General features: G+C 44.7%; 1 long non-coding RNA gene across 6 annotated transcripts in view; it reads left to right on the top strand.

The window, feature by feature from the left end:
• The window catches only part of LOC120755447 (uncharacterized), a 34,506-nt gene extending 23,760 nt beyond the window's left edge, over nt 1-10,746 (top strand). For 2 of the 6 annotated variants that reach the window (XR_005701777.2, XR_005701770.2), the window contains exons 3-5: nt 2,417-2,920; nt 9,465-9,541; nt 9,987-10,746. This is a non-coding gene — a long non-coding RNA (uncharacterized LOC120755447). Of the gene's footprint in view, nt 1-2,413; nt 2,921-3,597; nt 6,659-9,464; nt 9,542-9,986 lie in introns of those variants that run through there. The other 4 variants (XR_005701778.2, XR_005701769.2, XR_005701774.2 and 1 more) reach the window with 3 other exon arrangements.
• The last annotated feature ends 10,253 nt before the right edge of the window (nt 10,747-20,999 follow it).

Consider the following 20,999-nt stretch of genomic DNA (forward strand, 5'->3'; position numbering starts at 1 on the left):
TGTCATGATTAAAGAAACTCAGGATATTCTCATAAAAAATTGAAGGCCGAGGTTCCCTTCTCCTCCAGAGAATATTAATACTTTCTGTTGAGTTTTGAAAAATCAGGTGACGCCAAAAAGAAGAGCAACTAATGGCACTGGGTGGAGTGGCTGATCTCGTATGTGCAGTCCCATGTGCAGAATATGGGATTCCCACTCGCTACCATGTTGACTTCCCTGAGATGACTCCTGTATTAGGGTAACTCACCAGATTGTATTTTATTTATATATGAAAAAGTTTTCTCTGTTCCCTAGGCCAGGAGAAACAGGAGCTGAACAAAGCTGGAAGGCATGGCCAGTTGGAAGTAAAGGGACACCTCTCCTTAGAGGCCTCATGAGCCTGGGGTTAGAAAACTAAACTGGAGCATATTAGGAGTATCAGCAGAAGGTGGAACGTGCCAGTGCAAAGTGAAATGCTGACTAAAACAAATATCCTTGCAAACCTATGTAGCTGGATTGATTGGCAAGCTTGATTACTCATCCTTTCCTGTCTAGACAGAGCTAGTTTTTTAGATTTCATATAAAAAGTTAATACTTATCACGTTTGATGCCTGTCTTGGTGCTGGCATGAAGCTCCATGAATTACTGTCAGCTTGATTGGGTGTGAAGTTTGGGAGGGCATTAGTAAAATAGCCTTGACTTTTACTGTGTCTTACTGGAAGAAAACTGCTTTTCTCTGTGGGGGTAGAAAAGAGAGAGCCTTTTCCTGCCTCGTTTTTGGAGTTCGATTAGGCAAATGCACTTGGCCTATCGTAGGCTGCCATATTTGAGAAAATCTTGGTCCGTTTGTCTGTACATAAGAAATATTGCACCCTGCCAGGTCTTGACATAAACCTGAACCAAAGCAAAGTTGTCAAAGGTATCAGATATATGGAGGAGGGGAGCAGATTAATTTGTACCTTGGAAGACTTTTATATCTTGGGGGATTGCATGGCTTGTTCAGAACTATAAAGGCGGAAGGTGACTTTTGTAAGCTGGGCCCCAGGCTTTACACTGTACGACAATGATGAAGCTTCCAAATACTTGACGCATGCCCAGGCAAGGCAAATTCCTTCTGCTGCTCTGGTTGAAAGTGATTTCTCCTTACTGACGTAGGAAAGTGGGGATGAGGAACCCCAGAGGTTGCTGTGTGCTGGGCAGTCTTTAAAGGGAGCAGTTTTTCAGTCCAATCAGTTGATGTGGAGCATCGGAGCTCATTTGAGTCAGCCTAATGTGTTTCGATGGGCTCCAGTAGGTCCAAGGGAAACAAACACGACAAATAGCTTTGACCTTGTCAAAAAACCTGACTTTAGTTGGAGAAAGGGAGTTCACTCAAGGCTTGAACAGATATTTGAGCCATCCTTTCATCTTTTATGGAGCGCATTGAGCTAAGTGCTCTTTGGCTGCTGTTTCGGGAAGCTGGCACAAGCAGTGCTAAGGACCTCATTTAAATAGAGCTGGCCTCATTAGCATTCCAGATGCTGAAAATGTGCACAGATGGATCCCTGCCAAAAAAGCATGCCTCTTCATCTGTGGCTTTCAGCTGGCCTAAAAATAAAGTTCAAAGTGACTTTATTAAAAATCTCCCTGCATGCGTACCTATATAAACATACGTATTTATACATACGTGAGCACACATTACAGCCAGGCTGATGTTTGCCTGTTGCCTGCCTAAAGGATGAAGTCCTGCCCTGTCCTTTGCTGGTGGAGGTAGTGTCAGACTGTAAGAACTGTGTGCACATCCAGGTGTTGAGGTGACAGGTCAGGCTGGGATGCTCTCTTGGTTCCTGAGCTCAGAGAGCTGTCGCTTTAGACTGCCATATCCCCCTGACCAATATGACTGTGTCCCCTATGTGACCAGCCTGGGATTTCATCATCCATGTGCAACTCTGACTCCTAGTGAGTAGGAATGTTTTGAAACCCAGATTTTTCAGTAAAAGCTGCAATAGGTGATTATATGAAAACAGCCACTCAGGTGAAGTAAGAAGCAGATGAAATGATTTTAAGAACTACCGAAACAGAAAACACAATAAAGTAAACTTGTGGCGATCCATAGATCCTCAGCAGATCATTCCCTTAAGGATTTTGTGTGCTATGTGATACCCAAAAAGAGAATAAAGCACACAGAGAAGGACAAAAATAGATCAAGGTTGCAGAATAGCTTTTGTGCAAGAGGTGACTGAAAGTGTTATTTGTTTTAACTTGAAGAGAGGTACAAGAGAGAACTCTCTTTATCTGCATGACCTGCAGGGAGGAGATCAGTGGGGGAGGTGTAGTTACGACTTAAAAATCAAAGGCTACATTTCTAGTTAGAGTCTTCAAAATATTTTCCAGGAAAGAGTCACCTATGTTTAAATAGTGATGCACATCTATTTCTTTTATGTTGTGTTATCAGCAGAAAGGAGTGCCATTCTCTGGCTACTTGGTGAAGGTCTCTTCACCACATTCACCACATTCCTGGGTTTCCAGGCATGGAACTACCTGGATGTCTCATCCATCTACCTGAGCCAGTCACTCAATGACACAAAGCAAATGAGGGATGGTGAAGGAGAAGCTTCATAAATCACAAAAGTGAATGGAATTTATTTTAGGGGAAGGGAAGAGTGAGAAAAAGCCCAGCAATTTTAATGCAAACCAAGACTGTGGGAGATCAGTGTCAATGAACATCATCCAGGAGGAGGAGGAGTGGAGGCTGCAGAAGGCCAACAGAGTGCTGGCAAGTCACGGCTGTGCCCAGAGAGGAATGAGGCTCCTGAATGGTGACTTCAGTTTCCTGGAGTAATGCTGCACCATTGCAGGCCTTCCAAGGATGTCTGAGATGGGAAAGATCCATCTACCATTTGTTTACCTACACATGGTGGCTCAGTGAGTGTGTTTGCAAATTATCCCAGCTCCCAATAAGGTGAGTATGTTGGATGTAACCACTATTTTCCAATCATAGCCTAGTTCAAAGTTGGACTTGTGGGTTTATGGCTGTCTAGCTCCCTCTCAGTATTGGTACATGGGCTCACTTCTAATTAAATACCCATCATTTAAGGAGCTAAAAACAGACCAAAAGAGTTTTGTTGACCAAAGACTGAAAATATGAAATGTTCTTGGGGGGGTTTTGGGTGTGGATTATGAGGCACATTTTAATAATATTTAGTATGTCATCTTCAAGCAATGTTTTTAAAACCTCAAAACTCCAGGGAAGTTCTGTAGGCTTTAGCAAACAGATGTTAGCACTCAGGAAAGAATTATGATTCTTGCCCAAAAATATTCCCTCCTGCCTATCAGGATATCCTGATGTGCAACGCTTCTGAGATATGCCTCCTATGGAAGCAGGGATGCAATTATTCTGCAGGTCTGTGAATCTAGGGATGAAAAAGAGGTCTTGAGTGCCTCCTTATCAGTCATCAAGGCAGCAGCTCATTTGGGATATCCCGATTAACAGAGGGTGTGTGTACATCAGTGCACACTTTGTCCCCATCTAGTAGCTGCCTGAAGTTATTTGATTCAGCTGCTGCTTGTAAGTTAACAGTCTTTAACTTAAATATGTGCACAAGGATCCTAAATCCTGAGTTCGGTAATCCGTTTCAGGGATAAATGGGAATTAGGACCTATGAATCCAGACTCCTGCTGTTATGAAAACTGGGGAAGGGTTGGCCCCGGCGGTCTTGATGAGGAGAAGAAACAATATCTGGTTGATGGGAATGATTTAGCTTCACCTCCAAGGATTTACATCCACTTCCTAACGCTTTCTATTTAAAATTTAATGGTAAACATACACAGAGGTCCCTGAGACAGCAGGAAACCATGGCTCACAAATCCAGAAAGACTGGAATTTTCTGCTGTTTTACCGACAGCATGAAAATGTCTTCATGAAACTTCCAAGCAACATAGGCATAGTTGTGTGAACATTTGAAAAGAGCGGACGTACACAGTGAGACACCAAAGGACTGTTCCAACCTTCCCTCTGCAGAGGCACCACATCATAACACAGCTTCATTATCTAAGGTTGGTGTCACTCTGTGCTGCATTCTTCACACGGGAGAGCCCAAAGGATCTCATCCCCTCACTCTCTGAGGCTGGCACGCTCTATGATTTGATGGAGGCACCTGAAATTGTCTCCTTCCTTTAGAGCACCCCTCAGAGCAGTTAACATAACAACTTGTAGTCAACCTGCCTATGAATGCAGAGGTGGCTTGACATCATCCTTGGAAGATGGCTTCCTGATTTTGCTGTATTCCCATCCTTTTGTGGGCTGTCAAGAAACGGAAAAGAAGGGATGAAGGCTCTGTAAAGGGAGTTAGAGAACTTGTTGGCTGTGGGGAACACTGCTGCTAGTTTGTGTGTTACTCTCTGGTGTTCTGCTGGCAGTACAAATGAATGTCTTTCTTTGCCTTTGTTTCCACTCTACACTCCTGTTCCTGATGTTCAGTGTGAGTTCCAGCCTGACGCTGCCTTTTGAATGTTCAGTGTCTGTTCTTTAGGTCTAGAGGCAAAGCCAGGCAGCCAAATTCAAAGATTCTGGGTTTTCTTTTAGTTCTTTTGTCAGTGGGAAGCTGAGAATGCACCTTGGTATATTCTCTGTTCTTCACTAAAAATATCAGCTGGATTTTTTATTTCTCTTGTAATTTAGTCTTAGGGCTGAACTGATGTGCCATTTTCTTCCATATATAACCAATGGATCCAATTATACTTCTTCCCTTTTATCCCTCTGCTTGCTAACACTTGCATAATCATTCTTTCAATGAGGTGGGAGTCCTGATTTCAGAGTATTTGAAGTTCTGATTTTTGATCTTGTGGTGGAGTTTATTAATAATTTAAAATGGAAAAAAAAAATCACTTTTTGAAATAGCTCCACTTAATGTAAATACTAAATTTTGGAGCCTGTTCTGCCAATATTTCCTTTGATACACATGCCCACTCTTCACATAAAATTTGCCAGGCTTTTATGTGACAGTAAGGTGAAGTTGGCTGCCTGCTAAAAGTAAATATATCTGACTAATACACACTCATTTTATCTGTGCAGTTATTTATAGGATCCTCCCATTCATCTTTAAAAAATCTTCCTGTGTCTGTACTATATTGTCTCATTTTACAAATGATTCATCCGTTGTGGTGGTGGAGAAGAGACATAGGGGATTCCCTAGGAAAATGCTGCATTAGCCATAGCTTTAGTTTATTTTTCTCCTGTGGAAATACTATATAATATTGTGCATGGATCAGCTTTTTGGAGACCAGCCCAAACTCATTTGGGTACTTGAATGAAGCTCCCCTTGATTTGGGATCTGTGGTGGGGAACTATTACTTTAAGAGGTGTTAATTAAACTTAAAGGGGATTATAGTGTCGTAATTATGTTCATGTAGTCACTACTAGTTTGGAAGGAAGCTGTTGGGAAGGCAGTGATGAACCTCAGCTGGAGAAGTACAGATGGCTTAGGCCAAGTAACTCTGTAACTGGGAAGGAAAAGAGATGTTCCAAGAGCAACCTTGATGCTAGTATTTTTGCCTAAGTCAGCCCATGAAAAGTTTGGAAAGGCTCCTTTTTATACTTGACCAGGCTTAGGACATGCTCCCAGGGCCCAAGGAAACTCATGGATGTGGTGCTTTGAACATGAACCCAGCCACGCTCTGGTGTTGGCAGGTTTTCTACTTTAAGGTGAAATCCCTTAAAAAAGGCTCAGTCAGCCCATAACAAAAATCAGAGCTGCAACCTCTTGGTTCAGGGAAGTCCAGCTTAATTGTGGTCATAACCTTGTGCTGCCTGAGCCACTTAGAAATGAATGACATGCTGAAGAAAAGGAGAACTCAGGGATTTATTTATTTATTGCCTTCATTTCTTCAGTGGTTGGATGTAAAGATGCATCATACGATTGCAAGCCCAAGAAAGGCGCTCCCTGGGATGTTTTTGAAAGTTTCCAGAAATAGAGTCTGACAAGCTTGGATTGAAAAGTGTAAAATTCCAAGCACAGGAGCTCACAAGTTTTGCTAGAGGCAGAGGAGTCTCATGTTTATAGCTGCTCTAGGCCTGATCCAACTCTTGCTGGTGTCAAGGGAAAGGCCTTTGCTGGAGTTCTTCATCAGCAAAGTTCTCAGCCCTAAGAAGAAACAGATTTATGGAGAAAGCTGTAAATGGGCACTTGACACCTTTACCCTGTTTAGCAGAAGGAGCTGCAGAAAATTAATCTGCAGCAGTTTTGCTGCTGAAGGCATTTGAACCATGAGAAGCAACAGTGCTGGTAATGAGTGTTCAGCTGCTGTCATTACATTTCCAGGATTTTCAGAGAGTAACCAGTGACTGCTTAAGTGGTGGACTTGGGAAATAGTGTCTAGCTTGGTTTGTTAGAAAAAGCATCAGGCATTTCTTCTTTTTTCAGAAGGCAGGGTAAAATATGACAGCAGCAACACTGGGGCACTTGGGACAGGCCAGATATACATATTTGGTTGAGCAAGAAAAACAACCATCTGTCTAGAGAAGGATGTAAACATTAAGTGTTAACTGTCTCTCTCAGCCTCCACTGTGGCAGAAAGGCAGCCTTGTCTCTTGAGTTATTCTGCTACAAGCTACTGTAATGCAGACTGTGTTGAAAAGGAGCAATTTAGGGCAGAATTTTTCTTTTACTGTATTTTTCCAAAGGATGACTTTTTCACATAGGTCCCTTCTGACTCAAGAAGGGAGAAATCACTTGGAAGGAAATAAATCTCTGCTGATGGCTACTCAGAAAAGCAGCCAGCGAGCATGGGTGATCTAATATTAATAAATGCCATGGATGATGCACTAACTTCTCAGTTGTTTTTGTTGTGCTATTAAGGAGTTCAAATTTAAGCTTCCAAGAACCACAGGCACATTTTTTGGGGTATGTGCACTGCAGTGAAACTTTGCCTGGAGCCATCAGCACAAGGAGTGAAGGAGAGACTGCAGTCGCAAATTGTGATTATTGCACATTCAGTTTGTGAGGCTGGAAACCCACGGAGTGCAAAGGAGCCTTGCACCCCTTTGGCATTGCAGGACTTGGGCTCAGGGGTCTGCTGGCTTTGGAAATCAGGGTAGGTCCTGCCCCAAGAAGGACTGACTTGTGTTCTAAAACAAATTACTGCTGCACGATCGTGTCAGACCACGTGCATTAACTGAGGAGCTGGCCCAATCCATGCACATCCTCGTGGTTCTCTGTCCTCAGTTCCAGACCGAATTAGGTTGGGTGCAAAGCAATCTTCAGTCACTCAGGTCCCCTTTCTGCTGGGAGTGATTCTCCACCATGTGTCATCTCCAATCCAGATCTTCTCCTCAGGCATTTTTCTCACATCCCATTAAACCTGTTGAAGACAAGACCATTTTTGTTCAATCCTCTGCTGCAGCCAGGACTTGGAAGGCAAATCTAAACCTTAAATCACAAATTTCCAAACAGTGGTGCTTGAAGATTTTTATTATGGAATGTTACGTTGTCACTTTTTCCTCCTGTTGTATATGCAGGGTAGGTAACTAGCAATTAATCATAATTGATGTTATGTTAGGAATCTGATTTAACAATTAATAGAGAAAAAGTTCTTATCAATATAATATGGCAGCTTTAATTTAAATAAAAGGCAAATAATTAAACTATCTCATTCTCACTGTAGGACTTGAGTCTGCAGGGTCTGAAGAACATTGGATAGGACTTTTAGGTTATTCTGTGCAATGAAACAGAACGAGCGTGGAAAAATCCAGGAGAGGTTTGACTTCTGAGCATCAAACTAAAATCTGAGGAGATGGCTGAGGGAGAATTGGAGAAGGCATCCCGGTGCTGGGATATTTTTAGGGAAATGCTGAGAATACAAACACTCCCAGGTAGAGATCCAAGGCTGCTGAAGCAATGCACAGGCTCCTACTGGCTCCGTGTCTTCACCAGGCTGTTTCCTCTGCCCTCTGCACCGAGCCTGGAGTTTGTCCTGGTGATTCATCCGTGCTCTCAGAATAGGAGCCTCATGCATCTGGAACAGCAAGAGCCTGGCCCAATGCCTGCTTGGATTTGGTGAAATATTCTTGGCAAGTACCAAACACTTTTAAACCAGGCCTTCGTTAAATTCATTTCATCTGCCAAAGTATGCCAGCTTCACTTTATATGCAAACTACTTGAAGGAGATGTCAGTGAAGATTTTTATTCAGGATAACAGCAGGAGCTGTGTTGCCACAGCCAGGCTGGGCTAACAATCCCAAGAGATGAGAACTGGCATTTGCTGTGTCAGGAAATGTCATTTGTCATCTTTCGGCCACCCCACCTATGTCAGCCCAGATCAGCCACAAAATCTCAGCTGTATGGATTCCTGCTGACTTCTGTGGGGCTCTTCTGGCATGAGGGGCTCCTCCAAAAGGAACTCCAATGCCTGAGGCCTCACAGGGCACTGGCTGCTCTGTTCCATGTGTGTCCCAGCTGGTGTCTCATGTGGGGTCACACAGAGGGTGATGGCAATGCTCTCGGTGGCTTCCTCAGCCTTTGAGGCGCAGGCAAGAGCCGGATTTAGAGAGCTAACTTTAATAAGTCAAAATCAGTTTCCAGATTATTTTAAGATGATGCTGGCAGGAAAGACATAAATAGCAAATTTTGTTTTCCTAATGTGTTTGGGAATACTCTATGACTGGGATCAGCACTCACCTTAGCATAGTACTGTTGGACCTCTACCACCTAATATCTTGCAGTTTACCATTTGCATGGCCTTTCCCTTTCCACAGACTTGAGGGACTTGATAGAAGTCCCATTTGCAAGCCCCTCCTGCAAGGAGAGGAGGAGCCAAATGCAAATCCAGTCAAGAACGCACTTTGCAGCTTGGGCCTGCTGTGAGGAGTTAATGTGTGGATGGAGTTTTGGTAGCACAGGAGCAATCCCAGAGGAGGCAGGGTCATGGGCACGATCCTCTGCACCCCTCAGCCCGGCTCTGCGTGTTCTGGGGCAGAAGGGCAGGGGGCAAGGGAAGGTGCCAGGCTGGCATGAGCCCTAGAGCCACCTTGTGCCTCCTGCCTGTCTCATCCGTGCTGTGACGATCTCTGTGCCTTCTGGAGGGGCTGCGTATTTACAGCATTGATTTTCCAGCCCCTCAAAGCTGTTTCATTGCTGTTGTGTGCAGAGGGAAGCATCGGTGACTAACAATTCGCATTTAAAATTATATTTTATCTCTTTCCTTCTGGAAATGCAGTGTTTCATTTGACCCCAGGTGGGAGCCGGATGATTTCTATTTCTTGGTGCACTCAAAATTTTTAAATCATTTTGGATGGATCTGAAACAGAATAGCATGTTTTCAAGTCCAGCCAGGGAACCAAAATGTAATTATTTGCACAGCTGTAACCACACTTCAAAAGAGCCACGACTCCTATTGGGGTCCCAGGTGCATGGAGAGGGCATTCCAGCCCTCTGCATCCGTGGAAATGCAGGACTGAGCACTGCCCTGCTGTGTAGTTGATGACTGTAGCATCCTGTTGTATTTTACAGGGGGAAACTCCAGGTATGGCTTCATTATTTTGTCAGGAAATGCAGCCAGATGAGGTTGTGTGGAGCTGAAAGCCAAGGTGAGGATGCACTTACCTGCACAGAACCCAAAACCTCTGCCTCCAAATTCCTGTTTATAAATGGGCACAGCTTTTCTCCTGTTAGCAGCAGTCCAAAAAATTATGTGAAAACCAATGGGCTTTTTTAAAAACAAAATTTTCCACAGAAAGGTACCTCCGTGAAGTATTTTTTTAATGACAACTTTCTTTTTTAAAGTTGTAAAACTTCCAGCAAATTTGTTTTTCAAAACATCTTTCATTTCTGGTAGTCAAAATGTACTCTTGGTATTTGCATTAAAAATTTGAGGAACATCCTTAAAAACCTTGGGAAGGCTTGAAAAAACAATGTCTGCTTTAAGTGCTTTCAGGAAAAAAAAAAAAATTCAAGCTCTGTTTATTTTTATACTAGCAAAATAAGTTTATATAATCCAACTAACTTGTCCCTTTGGCTTCCTCATGCCTCCAGTGTGAGCCGGTGTCCCAAGGGATGTGGGCAGCAGCCACCTCAGGAGAGCACTGCTCATGTGGCGAGGTAGAAGCTCCTTCTGCTCTGTCTGGACCTGATCAGCCTTATTTAAAACAGATTTCCTGAGGGAAGGCTGTATTTTAATGCTCTTGCATAGGGATTTGCTTGATCTGAGTGCAAAACACGCTTTTTTTAAAAAAAGACATTTTTCTTCTCGGAGGTTCTGTCACAGCCTGTTCTGTCCGAAGTGCTGTGATGGATGGCACCAGTTTGTGTCTCACCACGGGTTTGTGTTCCTTGCCAGAGGGAAATGAAATGGGAGGGGGCTGGGAAAAAATTAGGAAGGGGGACGGAGGGCTAAAGATCCCGATAATTTGTCAAAAGCCATGTGATTTGATATCACTGGAGAGCTTGGCCTGGCCACTCTGGGTTTGAGTGGAGATGAGGGAGTTGCTGAAAGGACTGCAGAGAGCACAGCACAGCGAGGCAGCTCTGTGGGGCCTGGGAGCATGGGAGAGAAAGTTTACCAAGTGAAACCCATTGCATTTGCTTCTTGCTTTATTACTGAGTTCTAGATCGGATTTTAATGGGTATTTATTCCCAGCTTGCTTTATAGAGTGGCTATTAAAAAAAAAAAAAAGCCTCTTAAAAATGATTAAAAATGATGTTTCCATTGGCAGGGAACATTTTCACAAACAGGGTGTGTAATTACTTGTTGAACTAGCGAGGGACCTGCCATTTCCTTGACCCACTGACAGCACTGGCTCCTTTTAATGACTGGGTGCAGAGATTTTATTGTTAAAATTATTGGGAAACTCTGGCTTGGAGACTGACTTCTGGGCCATTGAATTCTCCAGCAAGGCTGTTTGAACAGCTCTATGGTCTGGGCAGGTGTCCAGCTGGATGTATTGATACTTTGCTGGAAGGAAAGTTTTGTTGCTAAGTTTTATCTTCACTAGTGAATCCTGCTCAGCAGTGGTTTGAAATCTGCCCAGCCTGAGCTTTTAGCATTGATTAGGATCATCCTAAATCTGGGGCAAAAGGGAAAGGTGCATTGCAGTCCAGTTGTTAATTCCACTTTTGTTCCCAAAGAGGTGAATCTTCAACAAAGGGCTGGAGCTCCAGGTTTTGGGAATTGTATACATAGGTTTCCCTTTGGAAACGAGTTATAATTTGGGAGCAAATGTTTAAAAGCTGAATTTACCCTTAAATTATTTTCTCTGCTCCAATCCATTTGTCCTGATGTCCCCATGGTTATGATGCTGCACTCTTAAACACGATAGCAAACACCAAATCTCACATGGGCTCGTGACAGGATGTGGCCTCAAGGAAGACCGAGGAGGACATGTGCCAGATAATCCCTGCAAAGGCATCTGGCCCTGGTTAGACAGATGGGAAGCCAGGACATCTGCTGTGCTGTGGAACACCGCTCACTTCAGCCTCCTGCTGCCACCCACATTCCCCTACGTGTCCATCCACCTGCCCTGGCCTGACGTGCGCTCTGTGTGTCTAGACAGGAGTCTGTGCATCTGCCTGGCAGCTCCATCACAGTCATCCTTCTGGATTGTCTGGGCACCCTGGAAATGCCTACTCTGGGACACAAACCTCTGTGGTTTACCTAGAGCTGCCTCGAAGCTTTAAACCACAAATACTTTGTGTGCTGGCACGAGCCTTGCATTTACAAGTGTGGAGGTTAAACCAGCCATGGAGATCTGACCCAGACACCTCTGTGCTCCCCAGGCTGCAGGGATGAGAGCCCCCCTTCTCTAACTCATCTGCACAGATGGTGTTTCCACACCGGCTGCCCCTGCACCAAGTGCAATTCTCAGCTCCAATGGCTGTTAATTAAATGGTAGGCTCAGCGCCCTCAAGCACTGGGTTCAGAGACAAAAAGGTAACAGCCCTGTGTTTATGGCCCTTAGCAACATGTGCTCTGTTTTGAGCGACACATCAACAGCATGACACTGGCAAATTAGTGGGATTTTGGGGAAAAGAGCATCTTGAAGGCTGGCACAGTGGCATTGTCACAGGAAAGGTTTCAATTTTAATTACTAATAACTGAGCAACGCTAAAGAGTGTCTGTCTGTTAGGGACTCCTTAGTTCAAAGTGACAAGGTTGCCCCAGAAGAGACTGAAGGCGCCTGAATCCAGAAAGGATTCCCCATCCTCAGCAGCTGCTCCCCAGTCCCAGGGGCAGATCCACTGTTCCTTTTCCCACAGGTAATAGCAGCCTAAAGCATGCCCTGTGTCCCTTCCCTTCACCTGCTTGTTGTGACCCAGTGCCTGGCATGCATTTGGTAAGCCAGCAGATAAATTGGATCAGTGAACTGCTCCAGGCTATAAAAGAATCCTGGAAGTGAAGTCTAACCTGACCTGTTCACCAGTGCTGTGTCCTGGCAAGCCCTGGGGTCAAGTAGACTGTCAGAGCAGATTGATGGGAGACAGGCAAAGATGGGAGCTGTTTAAGCTGGTGTAGCTGCTGAGACCAGCCTGGGCTGACTTCACCAACCACCCAAAATCCTGCTCTATGAGAGAGGCATGCCCGTGGTCTGGGCAGCCAGGCATTGCAGCACTTGCTTCATCTTTCTTCCATAAATTGCCTTAAGCACAGGGTTCAAGCCAGGGCACCCTCCCACACCTCACAGGGGCACACTGCATGCCTGGCACAGTGCACAGGGCAGCAGTGGCATTGCCTCTACCCAAGAATTTATGCTTGTAGCACACTCAAAGGATGGCCATGCTGGTCAGGTCTTCTGAAGGTGAGTCAAACCCAGCACATCATCCCCATCCATCTCCTGATGTTTTTTGCTTTGTTTTTTACAAGCTAGTAGCTGAAATTTTGATGGTGGGATGGAGCAGTCCATCTAACTTGGCTGATTGAATTTTAGTATGTAAAAGTGCAACTCTGCACTCTTAGTTAGTTAATGGTAATTGTATTCTTAAATACTTGCTCTTAATTATAAGAAACACCAGCCTCCAGCTATGCTCAGTGTTGTTGACCTGTGCGTGATTGATCCTCCTGCTCCAGAAAGTTCTTTTTGACCCTGGAGCATTTTTACAGCTTCTTGAAATTTACTGTTGAAAACCACTTTATGAGGATCATGCCTGGCTTGTAGCAGAGTGGTGGCCTTGCTTCTTATGGCTTGGGAGGAAAAATGCGAGGGGATTCCAAGGGCTTTGGCATGGAAGGCATAAAAAGGATTCCAATGAGTTCATACATTCAGCATCAGTCCTTAGCTCCAGTGGCAAATAGGAGCAGCTGATGAGCAGAACGACTAAAAGCTTCCTTTTACTCACACTGACAACTCTGACCTGAGGTTTTGTTTTAACCGAGATATCTGGTATTGTTCAATGCACTGTTCAAAGTACCCAACCCATCAGACCAGTCTTCTCGCACGTGAGTTTTATCTCAGATAAAACATGTAAACACTGACTTGCTTTGCAGTTTTGTAAACAGGCAAGTGGATTGTGTAGAGTAACTTTGTTTGGGGCCTTCGAGCTCTGAGACTCTTTGAAGATGCTTTAAGTAAACACCACTTGCTGCTAGCTTATTATCTAGTCAAACAAAGAGATTTTGTGGTTTGAGGCTGTAGAAAGGAAAGAATCAGCTGCTGTAAATACCAGTCAGTGGATGAAGGAAGAAGCAATGTTCTTTATATTCATGATTGTCAGAAGGCAAAGCTGGGACTTGCAGAGTGTCTGCAAAATCTTCAGCACAGGTACAAGTGCAAGCACCACAGGGAGCAGTGGGACCTTTAGTGAAAAGTTAAATTCTGCTCAAGGATTTTCCTGAAAAAGAACCAACCTGTGAGTTTCTTGATAAATATTTAAGAGGGGCATCACTGTCTTAGACCTACTTGTGCATCCAGAATACCTTAAATTGAGAGCTGGGATACAGCTTAAAGAAACCAAATAAATGGACAAAGGAGAACATAGAGCCAAATTCCTGCTTGGCAAAGTTCCTCCAGCATTAGAGCATTTGGCAGACAATATTTAATAAAGCACTGGTATCCACACTTAAAACTTTACACCATTCATGCTCCCTGCCTCTCTTCCTGTCTATTGTTTTTCTTCAGATGCTGTTGGAGTTAGAGATGACCATTACAGCACTTGAGGCACTTGTGTTAGTAAAATGAGGTGTTGGGTGGGGTGTGTGCCTGCTCTTGTTTCGGATGGGCTGGCCCTTTGCTGTGCAGAAATAATTCCCTGTCTTAATTCCAAAGGGCAGCAAAGGATGGACTTAAGGCAGGTAGTCTTTTCTCCTTTTCACCTAGGGATTAAAAAAGTCAGCACTTGCTTCTTCTTTGTCAGAAACTTGGAGATTATGGCTACATGCAAATTTTTGAGGTAATGTTTTTCACAGGATAAAAAGGATGTTTTCTTCTCTGGAACTCACCCATTGGAGAGTGAGACGCATTGGAGAGTGGGATCAGTGGTGCACATACGAGATAATGTTCATTATTTTTTTCCCCATCTTTTGCAGAGTGTAACCCAGAGCTCTTGCCTGTGCTGCTGCATAGCCAGGTGTCCCCAAGGGAAGAGCACTGGATACCCCCTCCTTCAGGACCCGGGCTTTGTGGGCAAATCCCTCCAGCCAAGAGCAGAACACTAATAACTCTGCTTTACATGCTGAGAGATTTAACTGCTATCTGTGGAGTGCTTTGAATGCACATGAAATGTTGTTTCGAGCTCTGCTGAGAGCCTGAGCAGCTGGAATATGGCAGGGAAATGGTTAGCCAGTGCTTGGGAAGCCTCACTGGGAATGAGGAGCCTCCCCTGCTCCACTCAAATGATGGCAACAGGCCACTTACCCTGTCCTCAAAAGTGAAACACTTTACAGATGTACATGAAGAAAATTGATCTGGGTTGCTTTATCCCATGGAGCTAAACAGGGTTAGGAAGCGGTGTTTTCCTATTAGAAATTGTTTTGTCAGGGGATAGTTTGCGGTCCACAAAGTCAGGTTTGAAAAAAGGCCACATTGACCTGCACCTGAGGCAGGTATTTCCCCAGACAAATGCTCTCCAGTTTCATAGGGCTGGAAAACTTGGAGATTTTCCATAGTTTATTGGTGCATGTTCCTCTCCCCTTGGCTTGTTTCGAGCATTGCACTGTTCAGGAGCTATATCCTGATGTAGACCGGTACTGTGCCCAGCACACCAGACTCTTGGTAAGGCATTAATCAGAAGAAAAAAATAGGGGCAAGAAAGAGCAAACTAGAGCTCATAAATATTTGGGTTTCAAGCATTAAGCTCAGAGCTGAGGTATTTAATTTATCCCATTGAGAGGAATGGATGGTGCACTTCTCTTTCCAAGTATGAGGTATTTCCAAGTATTTATCTTCTTCATCCCTCACTGTTATTCTTCTGCACTTTATTTCTCTTCCCCCTTCATCTCTGGGGATAAGGAGCCTTTCATTCTTTGTTTCTCAGATGGCATCTAAAGACTTGGACAGGATCAGATCAAGGCCTCTGTCTGAACCACCCTTGGCTGTGTTTATCACAACAGCTCCTGTCCTTGTGCCCATATTTCTCCAAGGGACTCACCAGGCTGCAGAGCAGGTGTTTGATTTCCCTCCATGCCCAGCCACCCCTTTCCTGCTCCCTCCTGGGCTGACCACTCGGCTGCCCTCGGCTGCTCCGTGCCGGGTGTGGATTTATTGGAAATGGAGCAAGCCAAACTTTCGGAGATGTTTTTCCAGGGGCTGGGAGCCGTGCCCTACCTGCTCCACTCTGGAAGCTTCTGGTGGCAGGCTCGGTGCTGGGGGGCAGAGCTGCCAAGGGAAGATAATGTGACTGGGTGTGGGGTCTGACAGGCTCAACAGCAAAGGACAGGTCTGAGGTTGTGCAGCCCCTTTTCTCTTTAAAACTTGCAAGAGGGGTCTGAGAAGTGCAAGCAGAGGTAGTGATAGGAGTTGTTTTTCTGATTTCTTTTAATAAGCACTAAGAGCATTTTGACTGAAGAAATTTTGTTTGCATTTCTCCTGAAAATGTGGAAGGGTCGGACTGGTGGGGATTTTGTCAGCAGAGGAGCCATATGAGTAAAGCTGATGAGTCAAAAGAGAAGCAGGTTTTAACCCAAGCCATTTGTGCTGAGGGCAGCCCCACACTGCCTTAGGGAAGCTGTGATATGAATCCCACTTGGAAGGTCTGCAGCACAAGGAAAGGGGAATGCCCTGGTAGTTGGTGCTTTTGCTGGTTTACTATCAGAGCACCTGGGAGAGAGAGAAGGCATCTGCAGTCACAGATTGACCCTGCTAAGGGCAGAGCCCTCACACAGATGTCCTGCCTTGCTGCAATCCCTCCAGCGCTGCCTGCTGGGACACACACGGTCACTTGGATAGATGCTATTCCTTGCTGGAATATACTAAACCTTGCCATAGAGAAGTGCTTTTAGGAGGGGGGAAAAAAAGTGCCAGGTTTGCTCCATGAGACAGGAATAAGAAATCCAACCAGGCAAAAATTTAGCTACCCTGCAGCCCTAAACATCTGTGCCTCAGCCCATCTTTTTCCTTTGAGGGCTGTTCCCGTGTTCCTTTGCTCGTGGGCAAACCTTGCTGCTGTACCAGCTGCAGGCCTGCTGGAGAGAGCCTTGTTCCTCCTTTCCCCTCCGCTCCTCTTTGCCTTTGCTTCCCCCTTCCCCAGGAGGGGACAGGAAGCGCAGGGCATCTGCCTGCCAGGAGTTTTGCTTCGCTGACAGAATGCTCCACTTCTTTATTAAAGACAGGAAGTGTTTTCCAGGCTGGAGGTGACTCTAGGTCTGCTTGTCTCAGGCTTTCTAGTGACTCATCTGTCTGCAGCTGATACCGTGCCGTCTGATGGATTATTTTAAAGCGCAGACAGCGTTATGTGTTGAGATATCGAGAGGCTGATTTCTGTTTTGACTGTTGTCATGTTGGCTTGCAAAGCCCAAGGTATGTGTCACTTTTGGGGGTTAACCGCTCTCATTCAGAGATTTTATTAATAGCTTCTATGCTCATGAATGGGGAAAAAAAAAATAAAAAAAGGGCAACTTGTTGAAATTGGAAGGAGTAGGAGGGAACTTCTCATTTTTTCCCATCTGCTGTGAATTTCAAAGGTTTTCCCCAGAAAGAGAGAGGCAAGGAGGCTGAGTTTCCTTCTTCCTGAGTGGAGCCTCTGCTGATCACAGCAGATCTGACTCTGCCTGTGTTATGGTACAGCATGTATTGAGACTTATGAATGAAACCTGTTTGGCATTAACACGTTAAATATACATCCTCAATGCCTGGAGCTGTGTGGTAGTAGCTTCAAAGCTTAGAATTTAGAACAAAAAAGTGGGGCTGTAGATTGGGTTTAAGTTCATAAAAGAGTTAAAGGTAAGATGTAAATTTAAGCATGGAAGAAATCAATTTAAAAGAATTGTCTGAGACATTTTGAAAGCATTTCCCTGGCCACTGACTATTAACTCTAACCCCAGAAGTAAATGATAACAAACATGCCATTTCTTTTAGAGGCATCTGTTTCTTTTTGTTTTAACTGTATTTACATGCCCTGACCCTTCTGTGATTATTCCTCATCTTTTTGAATAAAATGAAGCAGTTAGGTAATTTGAGTGGCATTTACAAAAAGCCCCACAGGTTCAGGAGCTGTGCAGCTTCCAGATGAATGTTTTATTAAGCCTTTCAAGGGTGGCCACATCTCATGCCGTTCATTGCTGATTTGGGGCATTTCCACCAAGCACAGCATCTCTGCAGAGGTGATGAGTTTGGAAGGGAGAGGATTTGAACAGGACTGTCTTTTACCACCTGAATAATCTCCCAGTTCTAGCTGGAAGGGACACGTACTGAAGGTGAAGAGGCTGGAAGGTGGAATAAAGCTTCAGCTCTTCTGCACCTGGTCCTGATCCAACCCACTGAGAGATTCCCTCCAATCCAGTGGGCTGCAAATGGCACCTGGAATCGTTGGTCCCTGAGTGCCTCGCCAAGAGATTGATAGCTCTGTGTCAGAGGGAAAGAGGAGATGAATTAGTTGGTGCTCAGACTGCATTAACAGAGCTGCAGGAGCAGGCAGACAGGACTGCCTGAGCCATTCACTTACCAACAGATACTGGAGGGTAAACAAAGCATGGGAAAACAGGGAAACAGCTGAAACGGCAGAGGAACCCCCTGGAGATCCTTGCAGTTTAATGGGAGGCTGTTGCATTCCTCCCTCAAAACAGAAGCCCCTGAGACTGAAGTAACAGGAGAAAGCAGAGTCCTGCTCTGAAAGTCTTCGGCAAAGAGGTGGAGGGGCCAGGTTATCCCTCTGGAATTTTTATTGACTCCAGCTGCTTTTCTCCAGGCTGATTCACCTCTGTCTCTAAGGAAACACAGGGAAGAAATGACGTTTCAAGCAATCTGGAGGGACTCACAATGTGCCTTCAGGGCACTGGGTGTATAAACAGAAGAATGTGAGATCAATTACCTGTGCTGTTTAGGTTGGCTATTCCCTCCTCTTCCTTTGCTGACCTGTGACAGAACTTGCATTGAGGCGATTCACACCCCCAAATTCTCTTGGTTTCTGTGGAATACTTTGCAAACAGCACGGGCACATGACATAACCAAATGACATGTGTGCACTGAGAGGGTTATCAAGGAGTTGTCACGGGCTACCACGAAGGTTTCTTAATTGTGTTTTCTTTCACATTAGTTAATTAGCAGTAATGAAGAGGATAAACATTTGCAAACTACAGAAGGCATATTTTGGGCAGTGATTCATGGTACCGTTGAAGAATGATAGAATGGTTTGGGTTCAAATGGACATTCAAAGGTCATGTAGTCCAACCCCCCTGCGATGAAAAGAGCAGGGAAGCATGAAGAATATATAGAACAAAAAAGAGATTATTTTTCTGGGGGACTTTTAAAATGCCTTTCACTCAGGTGCTGTGAGCAGGTACAATGAAAGCACCTGGTTTCTTCACAAATACTGCTGCTAACAGTATATGTTTTAACCACACAAAGACCAGAAATTCTGACAAATCAGCATAATCCTGTTCATTTTGACAGTGATTTTGGTTTAAACCATCTACAGCCTTGGCTGAATTTTTTATGGACCAGATTAATTGGTCAAAAATTCTCCAGTTTCACCCAACTCTGTTTGCACTCCCTCCCCTATCAGCAGATTATGTGACAGAAGGCTCCAGAAGCCTAAAGCACTTACAAACAACTTCAGGGTTTATTGTGAAAAAACACATCCAAAGTCACATAAAGAAATGATCAGCACCCAGAACAGGGTGCTCAAGGTCTTGATTCAACATGTTCACCAGATTTGTTGGTCCCAAGTACATCTTTAATCCATACAGCCACTATTGTGTTTTAGTCAAACACGTGTGCTTTTCCAGCTCAAAGGAAAATCTGCTTAGGAATTATGCAAAGTGCAGCTTGTTCTCCCAGATCTGTCTCTCCCCAGGAGAAAACAGGGGTAGGGTTATGGGGAATTAAGTAATTCCTGAACGAGGCTGGACCAGGGCAAAGCAAGGTCAAAGGAGGGATGGTAAAGGACTCCCCAGGCCCACACGGGTGTGTGACTACAGTCACTGCTGGGGCTCGTCCGTGTGGCACCTGAGGAGTGGGGAAAGAGGAGCTGATTGTGCATTGAGCTCCTGTTAATGGTTACCTGCGAGCAAACTTGCACCTGCTCAATGGGCTACATTGTCCTGTAGCCCACTTCTAGTGGAGGGCAGGTGACCTTTCATGCCTGGCTGGTGGAGGCCTACAACTGTGAGTAGCCTCAGAAAAATGCCCGTGCAAACCCTTTTGGGATTTCTCAGCTCCTACTCTGTTGATTGGATCGTTGAGGAGGCCATAAGACTAAGGGAATTCCCATTCCATAGAACTGATTTCCCACTCTTATGGGGTATGTGGATGCACTTGCTTTAATTCAGAAGCAATGCCACTGCTCTTTGCACCATGGAGTTGTGAGGGTACCTTGCTCTAAAGAGGGGCTGAGTTGGCCAGTGTAGGGTGAACCAGGTGACGATGGGAGCTGAAGTTACAGAATATCAACTTTTCAAACTCTTCTTTCCTCTCGCTGTTCTATCCTGACTCTACTCTACAGGCCTCATCCTCAATCATAGGTGGCCCCAAGGTAAATTCACAGAGTCAAGACCAGCTCCCCTCCCACTGGTGATTTGTTCCCTCTGTTCGGCAGCTGGAGCCACAACCTTCAGTCTGACCATTACAAGGACCAATAAACACCTCTGGGCTGAGCACAGTTTGGCCCCATGTTGGGAGGGAGCAGGTGGCCACAAAGGACATGAGAAAGGACCCTGTTGTGGCTCAGCCCTGATCATGGGCTCCTGCTTTGCAAACCGCAGATCGTCATGGGCCACAATCTAAACGTCTTCGGCCAGTGGCACTGGGGAGCTCAATTTCATCTCTGTCTGTCCCAGCGCTTGTGCCACAGCAGAATCCTGTGCTGCACCATGCTGCTTTTGCATGAATTATAATTTTTTACATTTAAAAAATTATCTACAAAAGCAGCAGAAAAAACCCCTCCAGCAAATATTCCCAGTTAAGTTAAACAAGCATGTAAATTCATGGTAAGCCTATGAACTACTGAGAAATGCCTACTAAGGCCCATAAATGTGCTGGCTTTTAGTCTCAGGCTTAATTACCCTTTCTGCTTTGCTGGGTGCTTCCAGTGTGCAAAGAAAATACATCAGAGCTGGATATAACAGCTGCTCGTGTGCTACAAAGATTCATCCTTTTGGGAAAGGATATATATTTAATAATTCTGAACAGTCTGGCCTGTGTTGATAGCTGGCTTTCATTTATTTGGTAGGATCCTAGAATTCCTTCAGATCAAATCTGACACCAAACAAAGTGTGAGCACTTCTGTAGATGTGAAATTGTAAACAAAATTGCAGTGCTAATTTTGATTAAACCTGACTCCTACTTGAATACAAGCTCTTTATAGCAGGGCAGGAAGTAAAGCTGGTTCACCATTAATCCCAAAAGAAATCTAAAAGCATTTTTTCCCTATGAAACTGTGTATTTTAAAGTCTAGTTTAATTTC

This window comes from Hirundo rustica, chromosome 7 (genome assembly GCF_015227805.2).
Source record: "Hirundo rustica isolate bHirRus1 chromosome 7, bHirRus1.pri.v3, whole genome shotgun sequence".
NCBI classification, from domain to species: domain Eukaryota; kingdom Metazoa; phylum Chordata; class Aves; order Passeriformes; family Hirundinidae; genus Hirundo; species Hirundo rustica.